General features: G+C 49.3%; 1 protein-coding gene across 4 annotated transcripts in view; it reads right to left on the bottom strand.

The window, feature by feature from the left end:
- The window catches only part of NOS1 (nitric oxide synthase 1), a gene marked incomplete at its 3' end in the record, with an annotated part of 180,453 nt that overhangs the window by 108,569 nt on the left and 53,085 nt on the right, over positions 1-18,799 (bottom strand). For 3 of the 4 annotated variants that reach the window (XM_082202878.1, XM_082202876.1, XM_082202879.1), the window contains exon 1: positions 5,482-5,833. The exons of the other annotated variant lie outside the window; for it this stretch is intronic. Of the gene's footprint in view, positions 1-5,481; positions 5,834-18,799 lie in introns of those variants that run through there. 4 annotated transcript variants of the gene reach the window in all.

Genomic DNA, 18,799 nt, shown 5'->3' with positions numbered 1-18,799 from the left:
GCTCCCTGGGTGACCTTGGGCTACTCACTGCCTAACTTGCCTCACAGGGAAGCTGTCAGAGTAAAATGGAGAGGGATAACAGTGTATGCCACTTTGAGCTCCTTGGAGAAAAAGGTGGGATATAAGCACAACAAACAAAGAAATGTGTGCACTGCATTGAACTTTGAGGAAAGGCAAACGATGCATCAGTACATAACAAATTAATATTTATTAAGAATTCACAATTTATTATTTTTTACTATTCATTTAAACTATGCATTAACTGATGGCATTTGTCCCCTATCTTTCCTCCAAGACAGGTGCCATGCAGCTGGTGTGCGGGCTAGGGAGGTGGTGGTGAAGGGGATGCCACAGCAGTTGCCCTGTCTATGCATCTGATGCAGGTTTTGCAGTTGTGCCGCCTGCCGTAGAAGCTGCTTCCTCTATGAACTGCATGCATATTTGTAAAATTGCAATAGATATTAAGGCTTCCAGTGAACTCTCATTCAAGAGAAGCCAAGCCTTGTGCAGCACTGCCTCTGGACTTCTTGCTGCATGGCTGGGGGTGGGGGTGGGGAGACGGAGAGCTTAACACAATGAATGCAAACATCACATTTTCAGTCGCTCATAAGATCATGGGAAACATGGGAAGCTGCTCTGTATTGAGCCAGACCATTGGTACTTCCAGATCAGTATTGTCTACACTAACTGACAGTGACTCTCCAGGATTGGAGATGCCAAAGACTGAACCCGGGACTTTCTGTATGCAAAACAGAGATGCTCTAACCACTCAGCTATGCCCCCTTGAGACTGAGCATTTCGCTCATTGTTACATTTATATCCCACATTCCCTGCAAAGAGCTCAAGGGGGCATACATGGTTTTCTTCAACCCCATTTTATCCTCACAACAACCCTGTGAAGGAGGTTAGTTCGAAAGACTATGGCTGGACCAAAAATATCCAGTGAGCTTCACGGAGATTTGGACCTTGTCCAGCTCACTAACTTATCTCCAGCCAAAATGGCTGTAACTTGTGCAGAGCCGTAGCTACAGGGAGCTAGATGGGTTTTTTGCCCCGGGTGAAGCCTCCAGGGGGGCACCATTGAGGATCCCAGTCTCTCTCTTGGTGCATGGCAGAGTTCAAAACTGGGTCTTTGACCTGGGTGAAATAAATCCTAGTTAAACTTAACCCCAATCATAGCAACAAATAAGGAACCACGGGCTATGTAAGATTTGGGTCAGCACAAACCACACACCCACATCTCCAGGAGAGTGTTTTCTAACTCTCTCTCTCTAACACACACACACACACACACACACACACACAGAGAGAGAGAGAGAGAGAGAGAGAGAGAGAGAGAGAAGGGGGGAAGAGAAGTAATTAGGTGGATTTAAGGGCTCAGATTGTATTTTTTTAAAAAATGCACCTACATTCCAGTTCCCAGTAGGATGCTTTCCATATCTCCTTCATCCACCACCTGAGAGACTATTCTTCACATTTTACAGACAGAAGGCAAATCTGAAATGTATCAGCGACATTTTACAATCCCCACTTAATTAGGATTCGAACCCAGGACCGAAAACGGCACTGTTCTCCACAACGTGATAGCTGGAATTTAGTGGGACAACGAGCAATCCACGTTTAAATGTCACTCCCAGCCCCAGTGTTCTCTCTCTAAACAGTCCTCTTCCCACCCTCCAAGCTACAAGACTGCAACCTAACAATGCAACCAGTCTACTCCGAAGTAAGTCCCACAGAGTTCAACGGGTTCTTGCGTGTGCAGGCTTTGCTATCAGTGAGAATTAATCTTGAGAAAAGGTACGCAGGATCTCGGCTCACTCAGCTTCGAGAGATGGGGGCGGGAGGAATACAAGTACATATAACACACAGGTAGGTAGTTGAGCGTCTTCGGGCAGAAACAGCTCCCGGGACGGCTGAAAGGATTTGGAAATATTAATCGCCGGAAGTAGCTTGTGAACAGTACAGAACGTCCCGGGAATTCGGATTTCTTTTGATGGAATGCACGATTAAAGGAAACCTGTAAATATGCCTCAATAACTCTTGGCATGAGTATACCGACTCAGAAGTAAGCCCATTGATTAGAGGGAAACATGAAGAAACAAACCAGATGCGCACACACACAACTTCCTTGCTAGCTAGCTAGCTACGGCAAGAAGCAATAGAAAAGTAGGATCTCTTGGAAAGGGGCGCCGTAAATCCCCGAGCGCAGCGCAGCTGCGTCTCTGAACCACATTAGCGCGGGGAGCTGTCCGAGGTGCTGATCTATCCCGAGGTGCTGAATACGCTTCAGTACCGACCCCCTTTTTAACCGAAGAGGAACAATGAGACTTTATTACCGGATACCTTCCTAGAACTAAGAGACGCGCAGTTCTTTCAAGGCTCCTTGCCGCCCAGATTTAATCGCTTCCCTCTTCCCACTTTCTGAGTTTAGGCTCCCTCCAGCAAAGGGTTGCCTGCCTCGCCCTGGGCAACTCCGAGAGCGCGCTGGCTCAAGTGGCAGGAAGGCGCCCTGGCAGAGGGCGGTCCGCGCCGTCGGAGCCAGGAGCGAGAGACCGCGAGGACTCTGGCCGAACGGGGTCAGCGCGGGAGGGGAGCGGAGGAAAAGGACCCATGTCAGTATCAGCAAAGAGAACAAGGGGCGGGATTTCTCCGAATGCCGTCTCTCAAAACTCACGCTCCCCCACCCTTAAACAAATTTTGGGTTTAGGATTAAGTCCTAAAAATAACATCCTCTGTCAGCATTCGCCAAACACTACCCTCCCCTTCACACGTTACGATTGGGAGCGGGGGTATCTAATTACCTGCCACCTTTCTAGGTATGGCGAATAAATCTGACAGGAAACGATTCTTGCCGGAAAATAGAAAGCCGACCCCCCTCCCAAAAACCCCCTCTCAGCTACAGTGTGACAGCAGAATGCTACTGCTCTCCGGTCCAAATCGCGCCGCGGAACGATTATTTTATTGGTGCGCTTGCAGCCTCAGTTAATCGTCTGAGAAATGGGAAGACGGGAAACTCACGCGGTGAAATGTCGCTGGAAGCAATCTGGAGCTGCTAGAGTCCCCGGAATAAACCAAAGAGGAAAACAAAACAAAACTCCGAACCTGTCTTATTTATTCACGTTTTCCCTTCGTTTGTCTCCCATCTCTCCTGTACCAGATGGAAAGGTTAATTTATGGAGTCTAATTCGGGCTGGTTGATGGAACAGCTTTTATCCCCCCCCCACCCCGACGTGAAAAGGAGAAGCATCTGCCCAGAAACTGCGAAGATGGAGCCCCGATTTTGGGAAGTGGGGAGCGAGCAGGAGACTGGATCGAACCGAGCCCAGCCCCCCCCCCCAGCAAATTGCGAATTTCCCCAGTTATCCTACTCAGGAAAGCAGACCATAAAGAGTCTAGAGAAAAAAAAGGCGCGCGCAAGGGAGGGGGGTGTTCTATTGAGCTCCGGAACCTATTTCAACCCGTTTCACTTCAAAACACATGACTTTCCCGGTTCGAAAGTGCCTTTGGGCGTGTGCCTTTCCCTCAGCAAAGCAGAGTTGATTAAATGGGTTAGAATCGTAGCTCGGGGGCAAAGCGCCTGCTTTTCACGCAAAAGGTCCCTGGTTCGATCCGCGGAGCCTGCCTGCAACCCTGGAGAGCAGCTGCCGGTCGGTGTAGGCAATCCTGAGCGAGATGGACCACTGGTTCAGTATTAAGTATTCTATGCTATCCTATGTAAATACGGATTTAGCCTCGGTTTGCTCTGGCTTTGAAGCTAAAGGTTAAAGGGGGGGGGCAGAGAGACGTGTAGACCCGTTTGCTTAGAAGTAGGTCCCCAGTGTTTCCCCATGGGGTCCCAAGGAAGAGCGGCGCCACCCGATTGGATTTCCTAAACTCCCGCCCTGAGCGCTGGAGTTCCGCGTAACCCAAATTAAACCCGGTTGCTTACACTCTGTCCAGGAGCACGCACAATCCCCGCTTGACGCATGGGTCTGTTCCAAGGCTGGCTCCGCTGGCAAAGCCGGCTTGCTGGACGCCTCTTGGCAGGGAGAGAAGCGGACGGACGAGTTTTAAGAGGCTCTCCGTCGCTCCAGAAGAAGGCAGGGCGAAGATTTCAAGGGGTGGGGTTTTCCAGAGAAGCAGATTCCGGCGACGCTTCTAAGGGAAACTTCCCAAGGTCTGTTTGACTGTGGAACAGACTGACACAGGACAGAAGGGAGGAGGGAGTGGGAGAGCCCTGCTGTATTGCAGATCTTAGGTGACTTCCGAAGTCCAACTCTATGCTCAGTCAGTAGAGCATGAGACTCCATCTCAGAGACGTGAGTTTGAGCCCCACATTGGACAAAATATTGCAGGCGGTTGGACTAGATGATCCTCGCGGTCCCTTCCAACTTTGCTTCTATGAGTCTAGGACAGGCTCTCCCCCGCCCCCCTTTGTTCTCCCCGGCCCGGTATATTGAGACAAGAGGCTTGGATCAGAGATCGCCCGGGAAGAGGGATGGGGGAAGTCTGGGAGAAATCATGGCAGGTCCCGAAGATCTGGAATCTCAGTTTTGCGGGTGTATGGGGGAATGTGGGGGTGCTCTAAGGCAAGACTCTCTGGCCCCCACGTCTGTTAAGAACAGCAGAACTAAACCACCGGTGAGTGACCCAGCCCCAGTCAGGGGGCGAGGGGAACCCCGCCTAACTGCTCCAATGCTTGCCCCGAGTTGGCGGACACCCCGAAGGCGTCTGTGCTTCGACGGCTGGCTCGATGGGCAAAGGAGACGGGGCCACTTACATCCTCCTACACAAACACACACACACACACACGTCCCAAACCGACGCTTGAGGTCAGATTCTCCCGCACCCTTGAAGGCTTCGAGCCCTTCTCTCCGGCTTCAGGAGTTATCAACTCAACCCCCCCCCCCCATTCCAGCTTTTCCCTGCAGCGGGGAGGGGCTCATTTTGCTGGGTTTCGTCTTAGTTTCTTTTCACGTCGGGTCTCCCCCGCCTACGAACTGCTCAGAGGGCAAGGAAGAGGTTCGCCCTCCTCAAAAAGACGATAGAACCCCACCAAGTTAATCCGAACTAAAGGATGATCCCCCGAACCTATAAAAACAAAACAAAGTGGGGAGGGCTCACCCTCACAGCATGACAAGCCGGGACTCAGGAGTGCCTCTGGGCATGTGCGGAGAGCCCTCGGCAACATCGCACCAGACCTGGGGGGCAAGGAGAAATGTTGCCGAGTTAGGGCTTGGAGGAGAGGAGTAGAGGCAGCATGGCAAGTCAGGAATGCCTCTGAGCATGTGCAGAGAGCCACCTCGAACCGAATCTTGGGGGCTAGGACAGTATTGCCAAGTTTGCGCATTCGGAGACAGAGACAGAGACAGAGGCAGAGGCAGAGAGAGAGAGACTAAAGAGAGACTAAAGAGAGACTAAAGAGAGACTAAAGATAGCTTGAGCCCCGGTTCGTATGTTCTTTGACATGTGATGCATTCAGCGGAAGGAGGGAGCGCTCACCTGGTGGCCGGAGGTGGGTGGCCGGGACCGTCGAGTCCTCGCGGAGCTGTCGGCTCGGCCGGCGCCTCCTTCGCCTGCCTCGCCCGTCGATCCGGCCGTCCTTTTCCTCCTTCTCCGCCCCTTCCCGATTGCTGAGGTTCCCGCGCCGCCGCCTCCTCGGCTACCCTCCCGGGGAAAGAAGGAAGGGAGGGAGGAAGGGGCGAGGGGGCAGCCCGACCAGCCGGTGGGCTCGCCCTGCCACGCTGCGCCTCCGCTCGGCTTGCTGGGTCCCCTTTATGCGCTCTGCACGGCCCCCGAGTCGAGCGGGACGGCCAACCACGGGGGCGCAGCCAGCGACGAGGCGGCCTCGCCAGCCACCTCGTCAGAAAAGCTTTTATATAAGCGCGTCAGCTCCACGCCCCGCCGGGGGAGCCCGAATCAAACTCCTTCTCCCGGGAAGAGGGAGCGCGTCGCCCGCCCGCCCCCTTCCCCGCCCCGCAAAAAATAAAACCCCGGGACCTGTTTCATGGCTTCTGCAACTCCGCAGGGCGAGGCTGCAAAACCTAGGCGCGCTCTGCTCCGAACAAGCCCCGGATTCAATGCTAGCTCTACTCGGCGTTGACCCATTGAAATGGGCAAACCCGACTGCCCGAGGCCCATTGATTTCAATGGCTAGACTCGGAGCAGGGCTGTACCTCGGATACCTCCGAAATTGCGCGCTTATACTAGGGAGTAAGCTCCATTGAACATAGCGGGACTTGCTCCCGAGTAAACCTGCTTGGACTCCCTGGGTTTTTTTGTTCCTCCCCCCTCGCCGACGAAATAAAGGCCCCGAGGATTTTATTATACGAGGCTGAAATCTTTTGCACACTTACACCGAATGCATTGGGACTCACTCCGGAGTGAAACTAGATAAACCTGTGGTGAGCACAGGGTCTGTGTATGGGTTGGGACGGCTTATTATGCGTGTTTACTGGGAAATAAATCCCACCGCATTCAATAGGACTTACTCCCACGGAAGTCTGCCCTGAATAGGGACAGTTTAGGCACCATTTAGACGGGATTAAAGCTGCAGTCCAAAGGGATTTGTGTGCGTGGGGAGGTTAACCCTCCACTGAATGCGGTGGCGTTGAGTTCTGAGTAAACGTGCATAGTACCCAGGTGCAAAACCAAGGGATGAATTTCTCGTTACCATCAGCCGTGCAAATGAGAAGCCCCTAAAATGGGGGGAAAGGGAGTCCTACTGGATCAGGCCAGTGGCCCATTTAGTCCGGCATCCTTTTCTCCCAGTAGCCAAACCAGATGCCTTTGCAAAGCCTGCAAGCTGGACCTGAGCCCAACAGAAATTCTCTCCTGTGGTTTCCAACAACCTCCGATAGTGGAGGTAGAAAGCCACCGGGGATTGTAGCCATTAAAAGTCTGTTTGCTTGTGTGTGTGTGATCACACTGTACTAAAAAGGAGACGGCAAGGATTCTGTTGTGGTGATACTGAAAGTTGAATCCCTGGGCTCAACTCTACCAAGGTGATGTCCCATTGAGCTCCCTTGCAACTCTACAGTTCTTATGATGTAACAAGATGCTTGTGTGTAGCTATGTATGTGTGTAGTATGTTTCTCTGTGTGTATATCCCACCTTTTCCTCAAAGGAGCTCAAGGTGGAATACATTAAAAAAGGACCCCTGGACGGTTAAGTCCAGTCAAAGACAACTATGGGGTTGCGACGCTCATCTCGCCTTCAGGCCGAGGGAGCCGGCGTTTGTCCGCAGACAGGTTTCTGGGTCATGTGGCCAGCAGGACTAAACCACTTCTGGTGCAATGGGACACCCTGACGGAAACCAGAGCACATGGAAACACCATTTACCTTCCCACTACAATGGTTCCTATTTATCTACTTGCACTGGCATGCTTTCGAACTGCTAGGTTGGCAGGAGCTGGGACAGAGCAACGGGAGCTCACCCTGTTGCGGGGATTCGAACCGCTGACCTTCTAATTAGCAAGCCCAAGAGGCTCGGTGGTTTAGACTACTGCACCAACCGCATCCCTGGTTCTCCCAACCCTGCAAGGTAGGTTAGACTGAGAGACAGTGACTGACCCAAGGACATCAGATCTGAATGCCAGCCTACACACACACACACACACACACACACACACACACACTGTCTATATTTGTGGACATAATTTGGGCATGCAGCTGGGGAAAAGACAACTCTGCCCAAACATGTCATTTAAAAAAAACCATTAAAAAATAACAGTCCACAGCTACTGAAAGATTTCTTCAAAAGGAAAAGAAACATTAACAAAGAAAAATAAAAACTGCATCAAAAGGAAACTGTCAATAAAAGGATAAAATGGCACCAGCTGGAACTACCAGGAAGACTTCCCTCAGTAAAAAAATTATTCAGTTTTTAAAAAACTGGGCCTTCATTTCACCAATCCAGGGCCTGGTTTGTAGGACACAGTGAGCCCACACTGCATATTTACTGGGAGCGTGTAAAGGTTTGTTCTTGTGTATTGCTCACGGTTAACAAGGGAAGAGCTATCCCGGCTTCAGACCACATACCAACATGCCTAGGCTTAGCACAGAAGGTGGTTATGGGAGTAAAAAAGGACAACAGAGGAACAAAGTAGTTGCAAGGTCCACACTGGGAGCCCACACATTTGTGCAGCCCCAGAAAGCCATTATTTGGCCCACAGTGCCCCCATCTGCACTATACTTTTAAAGCAGTATTATACCACTTTAACCAGGTGTGGCTTCCCCACAGAATCCTTAGGAACTGTAGTTGGTCTGAAAGTTGCTTTGTTGTTGTTGTTGTTTAGTCATTTAGTCGTGTCCAACTCTTCGTGACCCCATGGACCAGAGCACGCCAGGCACTCCTGTCTTCCACTGCCTCCCGCAGTTTGGTCAAACTCATGCTGGTAGCTTCGAGAACACTGTCCAACCATCCCATCCTCTGCCATCCCCTTCTCCTTGTATCCTCCATCTTTCCCAACATCAGGGTCTTTTCCAGGGAGTCTTCTCTTCTCATGAGGTGGCCAAAGTATTGGAGCCTCAGCTTCAGGATCTGTCCTTCCAGTGAGTACTCAGGGCTTCAGAATGAATAGGTTTGATCTTCTTGCAGTTCATGGGACTTTCAAGAGTTTCCTCCGGCACCAGAATTCAAAAGCATCAATTCTTCGGCGATCAGCCTTCCTTATGGTCCAGCTCTCACTTCCGTACATCACTACTGGGAGAGTTGCTTGGAAGACCCCTATTCCCCTCATAGAGCTAAAACATCAGAATTCCCTTGGAAGAGGATGGTCAGATCACTCTGGGAACTGTAGCTTTGAGAAGGGGAAAGGGATCTCCTAATAACTCTCACCAGCACTCTTAACAATCCACCGCTCCCAGGAAGAGTTTCCTCAGAGGAATACTGGGAAGTGAAGTTTGCTAAGGGTTTTGGGAACTACAGCTATTTGAAAGGAAAAAACAACAGCTCCCACGGTTCTTTGGGAGTAGCCATGTGCTTTAAAAGTATGGTGCAGATGTGAAGTGCTGAGAAGTACTGTAGAGTAGGGTAGCGGGGGCAGACACCAGACTTTTTAAAAAATCTCTTTTGGGTTTCCCCCTTTTTTTACTAGAACCCCAAGATCTACTAATGAGAGCCAGTTACAAAAGACATAACAGTCAAAACGAAAGGAGAGGGTGCCAACTGAGCTCAGAAATGTTTTACACACAAGCCTGGTTACAGGTAGGTAGCTGTGTTGGTCTGCTGTAGTCGAAACAAAATAAAAAAATTCCTTCCAGTAGCACCTTAGAGACCAACTAAGTTTGTTATTGGTATGAGCTTTAGTATGCATGAAGAATTCTGATTCTGAATTCTGAAGAAGTGTGCATGCACATGAGAGCTCATACCAATAACAAACTTAGCTGGTCTCTAAGGTGCTACTGGAAGGAATTTTTTTATTTTGTTTCGACACAAGCCTGGTTAGCTTTCTTCATTTGGGTGTTGCTGCTATTATACAATTAGGTGCCAGAAATGCTCCTCTGCCTGCTCTTCAATATCCGAATGGTCTCCCTTGGAAGGCGGAGGTATCTCCTTCCCTGGGGGGTTTTAAGCAGAGGTTAGATGGCCATCTGTCAGGGATTCTGGGATTCTTCAGCTGTGATTCCTGCATACCATGGAGGCTTTGAACTAGATAACCCTCAGGGCATAGGAGTAAATTCCTAGGAACCAAGGTCCCTTTGCCCCCCAATAAAATATTTAAGGAGGCCAGGCCCATCCAAAGTTGATGGGAATTGCCATTCAAATGGTGTGTGTGTGTGTGCACTGCGTCTTGTGATCAGTTATGCAGGGCAGGGCTTTCCTGGGCCCCCCAATATTTTATTCGTTGGCACCACTGCTGCAAATTGCCCAGAGATTTATTAGGAGGTAGGAATCATAGAACTGTAGAGCTGCAAGGGCCCCTGAGGAACATCTAGTCCAACCGCCTGCAATGCAGGAATATGCAGCTGTCCCGTACGGGGACTGATCCTGCAACCTTGGTGTTATCAACACCATGCTCTAACCAACTGAGCTATGCATAAGCAAGCTGCCTCATACTGAGTCAAGCTATTGACCCATCTACTCAGCAATGACTACAGGAAAGAATAGTCAATGTGGCTCACTCCAGATGTTGGACAAAAACACCCACTGGGCCCAGCTAGCACAGGGATAGTGGGAGTTGTAGACCAACAACATACGGAAGGGGTCACTTAGTGGCCAACACTTAGTGGAAGTAGCTCTCCAAGGTTTCAGATGGTGGAGATTCCAAATCCTACCTGGAGATGCTGGTGGTTAAACCTGGGAATAATAATAATAATAAATTTTATTTATATCCCGCCCTCCCCTGCCAAAGCTGGGCTCAGGGCGGCTAACAACAATCAAAATAATCCAACATTCTAAAAACATTCATTATAAAATTAATTAAAATCAAATTGATGGCAACCATTAAGCAAAATTCTGCATGCAGTGGCAGATGCTCTGCCACTGAGCTATGGCCCTTCCCCTGAAAGAGAATTTAAGATTATAGTCCTCGTTGTTCTAAATAAAGGGCTGAACATGTATAGCAACATAGGAGGTTGCCATATATGAATCAAAACATTGGGCCATCCAGAAGCAGCATTGTCTACACAGGCTGGCAGTGGCCTTTCAGGATATCAGTTGGGGGACATTCCCAGCCCTACCTGGAGATGTAGGAGACCTTCTCCATACAAAGGAGATATTCTACCACTGAGCTATAACACTTCCCCAATCTACTTTCTTCCTTGTCCTCAAGGACTTAGGGGCCAGTTGTTTGCTCGATGTCATTTATTTGAAATCTGCCTTTGAGATTTGCGAATGTTTCAAATCCTAGCTCAGCCTCTTAGCCACTATGCCAGGGGTGGGTGGGAAAGGTTTGGTGGAGAGGCTCCAATTAAAACAAAGATTAAACAAAACATCCTGCTAAATTTGAACCGATCGGAAAAGTAACAGTGGCGGATGTGGCAAAGTTTGCTATGCATGGGAGTGAACTCTTTATCTCAAAGTGTTATGGCACATCTCACAACGTTGCTGGATGAAAAAATCCTGCAGGGATTGCGCAATTTATAGAATCATAGAATTGGAAGGGATCCAAGGGTCATCTAGTCCAACCCCCTGCAATGCAGAAATATCAGCTAAAGCATCCATGACAGATGGTCATCCAGTCTCCGCTTAGAAAGGTGAGCCCTCCCGAGGGAGACCGTTCTATTGTCAAACAGCTCTTACTGTCAGAAAGTCTTTCCTGATGTTTAGCTGGAATTTCCTTTCTTGTAACTTGAATTGTTCTGTTCTTCCCAGAAAGTTGGATTCTTCTGAAAGTCCTGGGGGGGGGGAGAGGGAAGTAGCACAGGGCCAATAAAACAGAGGGTGTGCATGATCCAATGGCCCTGTGCATACAAAGTGAATGGACAAAACATGGCAGCTGAAGAGTCAATGTCTGCAATGGTAATACCCTGGTAGGTCTTCCTCAACCACGTCAGGAAAGGAAGGGGCCATAGCTCAGCGGTATAGCATCTATTGCCAGTCACAGAAGACAGCACTGAGTTGATTGGGCCAATGCTCTGACTCTGTATAAGGCAGCTTCCTAGGTCCCCATGTTTGTGGAAGGAGCCAATAGCTCCATGGTAGAGCATCTGCTTTGCATGCAGAAGGTCCTGGGTTCAAGTCCTGGCATTTCCAGTTGGGGTTGGGAAAAGAGCCTGGTCTGAAACCCTGGAGAGCTGCTGCCAACCTGTGTGGTCAATACTGAGCTAGCTGCACCATTGGCCTGACACAGCATAAAGCCTATGTCTATCCACAGTGGCCAATGAATATCCCGTAAAACCAACCCACACCCTTTCTCCACTATTGTCTTCTGCACCTAAGAAGGAAAGACACAGCCTCTCCCCTAAAAATGGGTGGGTGGCTTTGTTCCAGGAGTCTCAAACAGAATCAGTCATTGCATATCTTGTGTGCTGTTTAACATCATGATGACCCCCTTTTATCTAGACCTTCTTAAGTACAATGGAGACTTGTGTTTGACATCAGCCTTTGTAATAGTTCTGGATTTCCATGGCAACGCATTAGGCGTTCAGGCAAACACACACATGTATGCAGAGTCTGCTCATGATCAAGAGTTTTTCTTGTCACCTGATCAGGAAGTGACGGTTCTGATTATTTGCAAATGGAAATTGACTGTGTTCTGGTTGAGACTCAGGTGCTTTGCAGAACAGAGCCAAAGATGGTCCTGTAAGGTGAATGGCCCACTGCCCCACCAACCTCAGTCTACCCTTAACCAGCCCTCCCTGCCTGCCTTCTTACTTATAACCACATAACAACAACAACAACAACAACAACAACAACAACAACAATTTATTTATACCCCACCCATCTGGCTGGGTTTCCCTAGCCACTCTGGGAGGCTTCCAACAAAATATTAAAATACTGTACAACAGTCTGTTAAACATCAGGAACTTCCCTAAACAGGGCTGCCTTCAGTCAAGTGGGTGGTCCAACTGATCCAGCACCCTGTTCTCACAGGGGGCAACCAGATTCCCATTGGAATCCTGCAAACAGGATCCAAGTGCGACAGCATCCTACACACTAGCAATTCCTAGCAACCAGTACCCAGAGGTGTACAGTACTGACTCCAACAGTGAACGTAGAACACAGCATAAGAACATAAGAAGGGGCCTGCTGGATCAGGCCAATGGCTTATCTGGTCCAGCATCCTTTTCTCACAGTTACTTCCCATCCAAATGGTCCAGGGAACCACCCACTAACAGTGCTTTGGTCTTATCTGGATTGAGCTTCAGTTTGTTGGCTCTCATCTACCACCGAGGCAAGACAACAGAGTCCAGCACATCTGCCAAACCTTCAGAGGTAAAGAAGCAGAGCTGTGCGTCATCAGCATATTGCTGGTAACATACTACAAAACTCTGGATGACCTCACTCAGAGTTTTCATGTAGATGTTAAACAGCACGGGGGGTTAAACTGAACCCAGAGGAACTCCACGTTGAAGGCCCCATGAGACCAAAGAGCATCACCCTCGGGACATGACCATCAAAGAAGGACTGGAACCACTGCAAAGCAGCGTCACCCACCCACAACCTGGGCAGTCACCCAAGAATGATACCATGGTTGATGGTATCGAAAGCTGCTGAGAGGTCATGGAGAATTAACAGAGACACATTTCCCCCATTTCTCTCCTGACAGAGGTCATCTTACTGGGTGTCCAAAGCAGTTTTTGTGCCAAAACCAGGCCTAAACACAGGTACAAGGCAGCCACTGCTGCTAATAGCCACTGAGAACTCCATTCTCCATGAACATTGTCCAATGCTCTGTTTAAAGCCATGCAAGCTGCTGGCCCAACACTACATTCAGCAACAACAACAACTGCCCCCCCCAAACCAAACCCCCTGTGCACTTTGTGGCTGATGGGATTTGAACCCAAGCTCTCTCCCAAGTCCTAGCTCAGCCTTTTAACCATTACTCCACACTGGCTGGGTTCCTGCCCTGGGCTCCTCCTTCAAGGATGGAGCGGAATGTGTTCTGCCCGCAGGAGAGATCGCTTCTAATAAACAAAGGCAAGGGAAGGAGAAGCAAAAACCAATTAAGCAAAGGCAGTAGAAGCATGTCAAAGGCGCAGGCACCATCAACACACCGTTCTCCTTTCCCCGGCCTGGCTGGGACCTCCAGATGTTATACATCATCCTTGGCTAATGAAAACCTAATTATCTCCCCTCCCTCCATTTGGGTGCAGAGAGAACTAATTTAATAGAAAGGCATCTGCTAGAAACACGCCCGGCAGGAGAGCCCGGCGGCGAAATCAGAGGCAGAGGGCTCAAATTGCCTCGCTGCCACCACAGCCCAATCTCTGGGAGTATATGGGGCAGGGGAAGGAAAATAGAGAACCAGTCTGATCCAGTAGGCACTGGGCAACATGAAGTGATGGAGAGCATCTTGTTTCCAAGATGATGGAGAGCATCTTGTCTTAAGAACAGCCTGCTGGATCAGGCAAGTGGCCCATCTAGTCCAGTCTCCTGTCCTCCGCACAGTGGCCAAACAGATGGCTGTGGGAATCCCACATGCAGGATACGAGCACAAGAGCTTCTCTCCCCTCCTGCGGTTCCCAGCAAGCATTACTTTCACCAGCAGCGGAGACAGAGCACAGCATTCGTGGCTAGCAGCTGTTGACAGCCTTCTCCTCCAGGAATTTGTCTAATCCTCTTTTAGAGCCATCTAGGTTGCTGGTCAAGGGTGGCACTGTGGGTTAAACCACAGAACCTAGGTCTTGCCGATCAGAAGGTCGGCGGTTCGAATCCCCGTGACAGGGTGAGCTCCCATTGCTTGTCCCAGCTCCTGCCAACCTAGCAGTCCAAAAGCACATCAAAGTGCAAGTAGATAAATAGGTACCGCTCCAGCAGGAAGGTAAACGGCGTTTCCGTGCACTGCTCTGGTTCGCCAGAAGCGGCCTAGTCATGCTGGCCACATGACCTAGAAGCTGTACGCCGGCTCCCTCAGCCAATAAAGCGAGATGAGCGCCGCAACCCCAGAGTCGGTCAGGACTGGACCTAATGGTCAGGGGTCCCTTTACCTTTACCTTAGTTTGCTGGTCATTGCTGCCTCCCGTGGGAACGAGTTCCACAGGTTAACTAAACATGAAGTTCAGCTCGAGAGAAGGTGACTGGCCCGAGGTCACCTGGTGAGCTTCATAGCTGGGGGGGGGGGGTTGAACCCTGGTCCCTGCAGAAGGAAGCTCGATCGAACACAGAGGCACCGAATTTAACCATGCACAGGATCAGGCAGCAAAGGTCGCATGGGAAGCCAAGAATTTGTGCTGCAGCTTCCACATGCAACTCTTAAATGGAACAGAAGCCCTCTTGGGCTCTCTATCTGAAGTCCTTCACCTACTGGGCAAGTTATTCATTTGCCCTGACCATACACACACCCGGCTGCCCTGTAATTTTAACACATCTATTCCTTTCCAAGAAGCTGCAAGACCCAGCTATATTTTCATCAGTGGAGGCAAATGGGGCACCGGCCCACCCATCTTAGTCTGCCTCCAGCCAGCCCCCAACAGCATGTCTTCTTACAACCTGTACAGGGTTACTTACACAGTACACAGGACACAGACTGTCAACTTCCTCCTCCTTAGTCTCAGCAGGGAGGAAGCTGAGGAGAAAACCATCAATGGCTCTGCTTGCCATTGGCTCTGACTCCCCCTACTGTTGGCCTCCTTCCTTACACCAGCAGGCTCTTCTGATATTCTTAATGCTCAGTGAAGACCAGATACAATCCAGCCTCTGTATAAGCTTTGATGCAAGTAAATCCAGGTGGATGCTGAATAAACGGGTTGTTTGTGGGGACCCTAAGTGTCCCTGAATAGAGAGTGAATTTCAGTAAGCTCACTTCTTATTAATGTCCATACCAGCATGGTCCAAAACCAAAAGCTTTCTCTGGGCCCTTGACCATCATTTTCTATCAGAGGCAAGTAGTTTCAAGCTTACCAATAAAACTTGAAGCATAAGGCACTCTGTTCCCATCCATCTCCCCCCCCCACCTGCCCACTTTTTTTGTCCAGTCAACAGAGGTGGGCGATACAAGCCCTAACCTTAGATCTCTGCTATCCAAAAGCAAGCCTTAAGAGACAACTTTGAAACTGGCAAGACAATTATGGACTCAATCTCCCCTGATCAGCCTGATGCAATTTAAACATAAGGAAGAGACAACTTGGCGCGGCGATGCAGCGTAATTCCACATAACTGAAATGCTATGGGATGATGTCTTTAACTGCGTCGTAAAGTCAAGAAAAGGAAAATGTAATACAATATGAAGGAAATCAGAAGAAGCAAACAAATAAACAAAAAACAAGCTGTTTTAAAGTTCAGCGCCATCTCAAATTGAAATCAGTTTATGGTAATCCTTGTTTTTTTGTGGTTTTCTCTCAATCTTGGCACAACAGAGGCTTCATTCCCCCACACCCACCCCTTCCCTCTACGCGAAAGAAGAATACTTCTAAAAGATGTTTTTGAAAGGAGCTAATTACTGAAATATCCATCAGTTGCTTCGCTGCCACATAAAGATGTAACTCTTTTCACTCAGGCTTTTGCTGGCCCATAAGACTAGACCTCATTATTACCGAATTTCTGTTTTCAATAATGCTGCTTAGCTAGTTTTCAATGTACTCTCTCTGTTATTTTATAACACTGTTGATTATTCTCATGTTGCATTTTTGTAGGCCACTTAGAGAGTTTTAAAAAAGATCAAGAGGTTTAGGAATGCCTTTACATGAGTTATAAAGGAGTTAAATCCAAAGAATTTCATGGAGAGCCGGACAGCAGAACTCAGAGAAACTGAAACCTGGGGAAACTTGAGAGGCATTTTCACTGTCTGGTTTAAAGAACTGTTATGGCAATGGGGTTTGTAAAGTTTGATTTGGCTTTCTGGGTGTTGTCCAGTTGCTCACTCTCAATGGTGCTGATACGGAGGGTGTGTCCTTTGAGAAAATGTAGCATTTGGGAGCTTAACCTCAAAGGAATTGGGTCTGCTCTGTCAGGTCTCTTCAGCTGCAAGTCCAGAACAAATAGTCCATATCTAGTTGTTGTTTTAAATCTCATCCTTTCCCCCCAAATCTCAGAGCAGAGTAAATGACTCTGCTGCTTTATTATCCTTCACAAGAACCCGGTGAGATAGGCTAAGGTGAATGGCAGTGACTGAGCCATTCAGTAAGCTTTACGGCTGAGCAGAGGGTGCTGAACTGCATTGTGAAATTCAGAGAAGAGCCAACTTTGAAGAACAGCCATATTTCGGTTGCTGAATAGTGTCCGAAAGTGAAGCTTCGGTAGATTTGTCTTTAAATGCAAAGTGGGTTTCTCCTCCATCCCTGGAGTGAATAGTGTGGGATCTGGTCCATGAGAGGCAGTCAAGTACAAGATTCCTGATAATGCTAGAGAAGACATGCAGGGAATGTTTGGTCCAGCCAGTTGAAACTTCCTGTTCCTCCTGGCTGGAGCATCCTTCCTTTTGCATGTGATAGAAGGTGGGCGTGACCTAACCTGTCCAGGTAACAAAAGGATGAGTCACGCAGCACACCGTCCTCTTTTTGACTTCCTTCTTCGTTTGACCAGCTTCTAGCTAGGACTGCTCTGCTAGCTCTCAGCTAGCAGAAGCACTGGGATTATTCCCCCAAAAGGGGTAGATCCACATGTACATATTTGTAACTAAGTCTGCCTTCAGGAATCCAACTGTGAACTGATGTGAGTAAACTTCTTTTATTGACTTTGAATAAGACTGCCATGTCTTTATTCTTTTAAGAGGAACTTACCAGGAACGTACAATTCAATCTGAGACAGATTGAATTGTATAATAGTGAGAGGCTCACACGAGCCTGCAACCAGCTATCTGCTGTGCATATAAAGGGGGGAATGTAACTCTGCTACATAAAGGAACTTGCTAGCGCAAGTTAGGAAGGATACTAATAAACAATATATCCTCTCCTGCCGCCCTGAACGTTCCCACAAATAGAGACCACTCTCTCCAGAGGAGGTATGAACTGATCCCCTCCAGCAGGCTCCCCCCCCCACTCAATCATTCCTTCCTGGCTCTCCTTCCCACATGCTCCTTCTCTCCCCATCATCTCACTGAACTCACATGAAATTATGTCAGGGGCTGCATGTGCCATCCGGGATGTAGATGGCCCTCCCTGCTTTCAAGTCATCCTGAATCATCCTTGGATGTGGGTTCTCCTTTGGGGACTTTGAACACAGGCCCAGAACATGTGGAAGGCCAGAGCCTGGCTGTTTGGCCCTGTTTGGCCATAAACTGCCCTCCTGGGAGATCTCCTGGGAGAGAGCCAGTGTGGTGTAGTGGTTAAGAGCGGTAGTCACGTAATCTGGGAAACCGGGTTCGTGTCTCCGCTCCTCCACATGCAGCTGCTGGGTGACCTTGGGCCAGTCACGCTTCTTTGAAGTCTCTCAGCCCCACTCACCTCACAGAATGTTTGTTGTGGGGGAGGAAGGGAAAGGAGAATGTTAGCCGCTTTGAGACTCCTGAAGGGGAGTGAAAGGCGGGATATCAAATCCAAACTCTTCTTCTTCTTCTTCTTCTCTTGACCCCCGTCTCTGAACAACTACTCACGTTGCTCACAGTTCTATACCAGTGAAGTGCACTCTTCTGCAGAGCAGAGGCTGGGAACCATTTCTCATCCCAGGGGCCACATTCCGGGGGCCAAATAGCAACAATGGGTGGGGCCAGAGGCAAGAGCAGGCAGAGTGACAGGTGTCCATTTTAACCTTTGCACAGTCAGCTAGTGTCTACAAATGCAGCTTCTCCAGTCAGACAAGCGTGAGGCATGAACAGAGCTACTGTACATCCCAGGCAGGCTAAAACCCTCAAGGGGTGTGTGAAGCAGAGCTGGGGAGGGGTGTGGTTTGGGGAGCATTGCAAAGAGAGAGGCCTAAATCAAGTAAGTAAATAATACTTAACTAAAAGTAGAAATGGGACGCGGGTGGCACTGTGGGTTAAACCACAGAGCCTAGGACTTGCCGATCAAAAGGTTGGCGGTTCGAATCCCCGCGACAGGGTGAGCTCCCGTTGTTCGATCCCTGCTCCTGCCAACCTAGCAGTTCGAAAGCACGTCAAAGTGCAAGTAGATAAATAGGTACCACTCCGGTGGGAAGGTAAACGGCGTTTCCGTGCTCTACTCTGGTTCGTCAGAAGCAGCTTAGTCATGCTGGCCACATGACCCAGAAGCTGTACGCCGGCTCCCTTGGCCAATAAAGCGAGATGAGTGCTGCAACCCCAGAGTCGGCCACGGACCT

The sequence above is a fragment of the Podarcis vaucheri genome (genome assembly GCF_965113315.1).
Source record: "Podarcis vaucheri genome assembly, chromosome: 16".
Classification (NCBI taxonomy): Eukaryota; Metazoa; Chordata; class Lepidosauria; order Squamata; family Lacertidae; genus Podarcis; species Podarcis vaucheri.
This window is presented reverse-complemented; position numbering and strand designations above follow the sequence as displayed.